We start from the raw sequence: 7,225 nt of genomic DNA on the forward strand, positions 1-7,225 counted from the left end.
GAGAGAGAGAGAGAGAGAGAGAGATGCTTGGACTGGCTGTGAGTTGTTTTTTCTAAACTATAACCTCAGTATTCAGGTTTTATTGCAGTGTTGGCACTTTGCGATAAATAAGTGGGTTTTGGGTTGTAGTTCGGGCACTCGGTCTCTAAAAGGTTCGCCATCAGTGATCTATCAGGATTGCCTCAGTCAATGCCCAGAATTTAAAAGAGAATTTTATCCAGCACTACCAAGCAATGTCAGTGACTGAACAGGAACTTTTTGGGTGCAAAATATGTGTTTTACTGCAGAGCTATGGTCTTTTTCTTCCACTGAAGGATATAACCAGGAATGGGACCTTTATAGATCGGTGCTACAGTGCAGCAATTGAGCTGTATTGAAAATGACACATTTCCACAACCATGAAACTGTGAGATTCTAGAATGGGATAGGGACTACATGCCGGACTGCTTGGGCATGCTATTAAAAATATCAGTTATATTTCATTGCAATGAAATAATTAGGGCACAAACCTGTAGAGGCCCTCCCTTTTGTGCTCCTTGGTGATTGTGGCCCATCATTTTTTGGTTTTCTTTCCTAAATGGCTCTTTGTTTCCCTGCCACTTGCACACCCCAAAAAAGCAAGAACAAATGTGAAGGCTGAGTTTCTGTACATTTTTCAGTTCTGTAACGTTAGAAAAGTGTGTGCTTCCTTCTTTCTGTTCATTCTGCTCTCCCATGTACATACTTCAATGTTACATTTGTATTTAGATTTGAAAAAATAAAGACAAAAATAAAGAACCTCTGAGCTCACTTAAGCTTATTTTATGGCACAGAGAATGTTTGTCCTGCTCCTAGACAGGATAACCCCTCAGCCTTACCAGCTGGGTTGGTCTTGGGGGCTTTGTGGCTCAATACATACAGGGCAGCCACTATGACAACCAGCTTAAGCCCCAGATGCTACATCTTGAGAGCCGAATAAAGCCCTCTCCCTATACAAACTTAGTCTTTATATGCTCTGATTTAGCAGAAAAGACATTCTGGATGTATATACATGTCTGTCAGTTTAAATGTTAGTTTATCTCTGTATTTTGTTAAAAAACTCAAAGTGGCTTGCCTCATTGCATCACTCCTGCTCTCAGTCTTATCCCACAACAACAACCTTGTGAGATAGGTTGAGCGGAGAGATTGTGATTGGCCCAAAGTCACCTAGTTGACTCCATGGCTGAGCGGGGACTCGAACCCAGGTTGTCTGAGCCCCAGTCATGGGTTCTTAACCACTACAACACACTGGCTCTCTAATTCTTCCGAAATGGTGAGCATTTGACCGGCGATCTGAGAGATCCAGGTTCTAGTCCGCACCATGAAGCTCACTGGGTGACTTGGGGCCAGTCACAGTCTCGCCATCCTATCTTACCCCACAGAGTTATTGTTGTGAGGATAGATGGAAAGGAGGAAATCTTGTAAGCCACTCTGAGTGTCTTGCAAAAGGAAGAAAATGGGCATAAATGCAATGCAATTACAATAGGCAAACGTAATTACAATAGGCAAACATTTTATTCCAAAAAGTTAATATTGGTGCTTTCTAAACTTGATGCTATCAGGAGACATCTTCACATAGACTTTTCTGTTGACAACCCACAAAACTCCCTGTGCATTGGGAGGAGTGATTGATGTGTGTTTACTCACTCCATGTTGGGCACATGCCAACAAGCTCCTTGGTGACTGTGCTTGGCAGGGAAGAGGATTGTGATAGTGGGGCAATTCTGGAAAGCTTGACTTTCAGGAAAGCATGTCTAATATTTCATTCATCTATTTATTTTTCTTACTGGGGAGCCCTTTACATGCCTCCAAGGGAAACTCCAGGTCTTCCTGGAACACAGTTGGAAAGAAGAATACAGTTAGTGTTACTTACCAAAATAGGTCTCTTCACACTTCTGCCCCAGAATTGTTGTTCTCCAATTTCAGATATGCAGCTTCAAATGAGAATCATGCAGTAGCATCTCAATAAACTTACTCTGTACCTAGGATTGGGTATAGAGATTGGAAGGCATTGACCAAGTCCGTAGAGCATTGTCTTGATGCCTTTTGTAATAGAAAACATATCTTAAGTAAAATAGAGAGACAGTACAGTAGCTCAAAACATCAAGACTACCAGATGTGCTTCTGCTTTTAATAACTGTAATTCAGTATTCATTGTGTTCTTTGGGATTTGCGAAGGCAAGGCTGCAGAGGGACCGATGTAATATGATCAGGCAAATTTGCACATGGGGAGGGAAGAAAGTGCCAAATGTGGGTTGTAGTTTGAGCAGGGGATGGAGAATTCTAGGAGATTTTTCTGCTCGAACATGTATAGGATTGTGCCATTATTTTCCCTTGTATCGGAAAGGGAAACTAAGCTAAGATTATTTAAAAAGCAATCTAATGAGACTTGTTCTCTAAGCCCAATACCCACAATCATTTTAGATTTTTTCTTTTACAGATTTATCAATGGCAGTACAAAAGTTTTCCCAATCACTGCAAGATTTTCAGTTTGAATGCATTGGAGATGCTGAAACAGATGACGAAATTAGCATTGGTGAGTGTTTTATTTTGCTTCCAATTGCTGTGCTAATATTTTAATCCTGTGTAAAGAATACCTAAGCATTCCAATAGCAATAGTCTCTTTGGCTGAGAACTGACCTTTGGGTCTCTTATGATACCCATGTTGAAGATCTTCAAGTCTTCTCTGTGTGCCTTGTGAAACTTACAGAGTTTGGGACATTGGATAGAACATAGGAACCAGGAAGCTACCTTAGACTGAGCCAGCCTATAAGTGACCTAATACTCACTCGGTCACCATACTGGGCAGCATTTGCCAGTCACTCGCATGGGTGCAGCTTGTTGCATTGGCTGAACTTGGGCAGCATGGCTTGTTGGTGGGGAAGATCACAACCAGATATGTCAGCAATAGGTCACTGTTGCTTCCTTGACTCATGATGACCTCATGAACCAGATCAGTGTCTTTTTAGGGTATCAGGCAGGAGTTGTTAGCTTTCCCTGGAGATGTTGGGGATTGAATCTGGGACCTTCTACATCCTAAGCATGAGTAGCAGTCCTTCATGCTATGATCTGCCAGGCTTCTAGCTAATTTTTAATCTGTGTTGGGGACTGTTCTTTTAAGTCTAGCCCATTTTAATATGGAGGGAAGCAAGCTAAACCAAAATGGAGCTTTTTAAGCCACAGTGGGAGCTCTTCATAAGAGGAGAAAAGGCAGAGTACAGCTGGGATAGAGGAAGAAAAAGGAGGAGGAGCAACAGAGAAAGAAGAGAAGAAGGCGTGACCTAATTCTTTCCCATCCTACCCAGCCATGTACTATGAACTACCCTGAAGAACAAATCTGGATTACTTTTAAATACATTATGTTGTGGTCTTTAAAATGTTTGTCAGTATTATGAAAACACTGTCCTCGAAGGATGTTTATCCTGAAAGGTAGGAAAGGAATAATTGCAATTAAAAAATAATGTAAACTAGGAATGCGTAAAGGCTCCTTGTTGATATAGATATTTCCATCTTGTTTGTAAAGAGCTGTTGAATTTAACTGTCCAAAAAGACACTTAACTGTCCAAAAAGAATATAGTTTTCATAGCAACAAACAGCTTTCACAAGGCCAGTTTTCTGAAAGGCTGTTCAAAGTGTTTGTTCACTTCATAGCATAAATGTATATTGTATATTCAGATTGTTGTACAGCTTGCTATTTTGCTGAGTGCTTGATTTCAGTTTGGGCCAGCTCATCTCACTTCCTCATTCTACATTATTTCCTTAATTGTCAATATCTTGAATCACACTGAGCGGGTGGGTAGATGAGGGTGACAACACTTTAGAAACCTCTTTCCTTATTTATAATTTATTTTCCTTCTCTAATTGTGGATTTGCATTACCTGCTTTGGGAATTTAATTCCAGGTATTTATCCCTTCTCTGTTCTAAAATGGAAAAAAAAGTGATTAGAGTGACATTGATGTCTGAGGCTTTCTTATCTGTCTTGATGTGAACTGTTTTGAGGAGCCTTTGAAAGATGTCTTTAGACATTATTAAAGACATATCAGACTATCCAGAAAGGACCCAAGAATGGTGTGCACACACCAAAAAGGAAAAAGAAAAATTGACAGATGATTTATCTTGACTGGGAGCTTCAAAGAAGGGATTTCTGCTTTACAAGATATCTCTAGCCAGGTTGGTTGTCATAAGCATCAAAGAAGAGCAAAAGTTAAACTAACAGAATAAAAGCCCAGCGTAGTAGAGCTCTGGTTGTACTGTCAGCCTTCATCGGATAATCTTTTATTTAATCTCACTAAAGCAACAGCCTAGAATTCAAATCTTATTTTATATGCCTATTAAAGGTTGATGTATTCACCAGTGAAGATAACTGAAACATGGTGTGAGAATTGGGACCAAGCAATATGGTAAAAAACCCTGTAATTTCCTAGATAGGCATTTTCGGATGTTTCCTAGGGTAATACAAAAATAAAAAGCCACCGCTTCATAAAGGAATTCAGCAGACTACACATTGTCATTAGTATATTTTCCTGTCCTCTAGATATTTGGAGCTGTGTCAGTTTTTCATCCATCCATCCATCTACTAGCAAGTTGCGCAACATGCATGGGCATTCAAATCTATAGGTTTCTATTACTAGAAAATAGAATCGTTTGGAATTTCAATCATATATACCAGGAGTGGGCAAAACACAGTATGTAGGCTGTATGCAGCCTCTTCCTTCCTGTTGATTACAAATAAATGCATAAATATTTACAGGAAAAATGCTGCCTCTGGCACTATAGAGCCACAGAAGGGGCAAATTTAGCTCTTATTTGCAAACTAAATTTGACCCTTTTGACGCACCGTAGTGGTAACAGTCCTCATTTCTCTTAAAAAAACCCCCAAACCAATATGTATATATAGAATACACTTATATTCAAGTTGCATGTATGACCAACATCGTAAAGTTGCTCACTCCGATATATAGAATGAGACTATATTTGCAGAATGAGAGAATATTTCTATAACCTAGGTAACAATAAAATGTTTTGTTCTGTAATGGTACAAAGGGACAAGGTGTATACATACTTCATGCTGCCCTGTTTCTCCTTTGTGGTGTCTGTGCATCACACCTATGTGTGCAGAGTCTTTGGGGCAGCAAACAATGAATTCAGAGTGAACATACAAGATGAAGGAATGGGAGTTCTGTACAGAATTTTAGCAGGAAAGCTTCCCGAACTGTGTTGTGTCATTTCAAGAGTCCATTTGGTCCAGTATTTGGCTTATGCAGTGGCTGGCAAGCTGCCCACGGGAATCTCGCAAAATAGACTGGAGTTCAACAGCACTCCGCTGCCCATGTTCCCTCACAACCGGTTTGCACAGGCAAGCTGCCTCTGATACAGGAGGCACCATATGCAATAGCCTCCTCCTCCTCCTCCATGCATTTGTGAAGGCCCTCCCCACTGGTGACCAGCACTACATCTTGCAGAAGTTAATCCCGTAGTTTTTGAAGAAGCACTTTCTGCATCCCCCACTAGGAGCTCCATGGGGCGACTCTGGGTTCTAGTATTATGACAGATGGAGAAACATGTCTCCTGATCCATTTCCTCCACAGCATCCATAATTTGGTATACCCTTACTTGCCTCTTTTCTGAGCTGAACAGAGCCAGATGTTGTAAATGAGTTGCTCCAGCAACTGGAGTTTCCTGTTCTGCATCTTTTCCAACTGCACAATATCCTTTTAGGTACACTATTCTGTTTTCAGTTTGAGGGTGATTGTGGGAAGTCCAGTGAAAGCTGCAGCAGCAATGACAAAGGACCAAGTAACATGGCGGCAGAGGGAATTGCTGTTGCGATCTACAAGGTCTGTGCAATGCTGGTTCTTGTTCCTGAGAATGCAAGGAACTACAGCCAGGACAGAAGGCATGAACATGCATTCCAGCTCCTCTGGGAAAATGAAGCATTTTCTGAACAAAAAAAAATCAAAGAGGAGTCATAGAGTGATATAAACTTAATACGACGTTGAACATTTTCTGAAAAAGAAGAGAAGGCAACAGTTTCTAATGGTATGTTCATTAAATCTATAGACATTTATTAAAACTATCTACTCAAAAGGCTACTTGAAGCCATCTTCCCATGCAGCATGAGGATGCACGCAGAGAAAGAGCTGCTAAAGCTGGACTATTACACCAGAAGAACTAAATACGTGCCACAACAGTCCCTGCTACTGATAGGAATGATTTCTTTTTTGTTTTCCTTTCCATTTTACCCTATTCTTCAGGCAAAAATCTCCATGTTTATGATGCTTCCACCTTTGGCAGGACCCACACTTGAATCCCAGGAATCTGCCCTTCCCTTTAATAGCAACCCTTGCTAGAATCCAGCCTTTGTGGAACTTTTCTCTTGGTAATACTCATATAGGCATATGCAATTTAGAACAGTTCAGGTTTTGCACACATTAGGCATCATTAGAATTCCCAGTGTAGTATTTAGAACAGCTTGTGAATAGTGTCTTCTTTGTGTCAGACATAGGATATATTTTCAGAGTTTTGGAATTGCCTTTTCCTGGATGTCTATCCAAAGTTGGGGATGAGTAGTTTCTTGTAGCAACTGTAGACAATCTTGTTCACATTAATTTTCAGTGGCCAAGAATAGGTAGGATGTTGGCTTTTCAGTGGCTACTTATTATGGATGCAAATAATGTCATGCTGGCATTTAAAATTGCCTTTGGTCAACTTTCTCCAATTTGGCTTCTCCAGATGCTTTGGACCACAGCTCCCAGAATTCCTGATCATGGCCTCATTGGCTGGAGCTGACAGGAGCTGAGGTTCAAAGCATTCCCTACATTAGGGAAGGCTGGCTTCAGTTCTGCACTGTTGTGTAAGGAACACATTTAAAACTAATGTAAAGGTTATTATAAAATTCTGAAGAATGACCAAATGTGTTATTTGCATGAATAGCTGCTTTCAACATGTTTCCTGATGGATTGTTTGTTTTTTTCCATTGCTGGTGAACATTAAGAAATTATTGTTTTTAACTGTTGTTCTGTTTCACTGATCTAAATCAGTTGGACAATACATGTGGAAGCTGTGAGATATTTCCATGCCCCACAGAAAAAGATGGCTTCTCTAAGAGTACCAGCTCAAAATGATAGGGTTTGAAATCTGTTTCCATGTGGCTAAACTATATGAGAGAGAGAAAGAACCTACAGTGGAGGTAGGGTTGTACTTTCT

Source organism: Varanus komodoensis, unplaced genomic scaffold (assembly GCF_004798865.1).
Source record: "Varanus komodoensis strain SLA01 unplaced genomic scaffold, ASM479886v1 scaffold4, whole genome shotgun sequence".
Classification (NCBI taxonomy): Eukaryota; Metazoa; Chordata; class Lepidosauria; order Squamata; family Varanidae; genus Varanus; species Varanus komodoensis.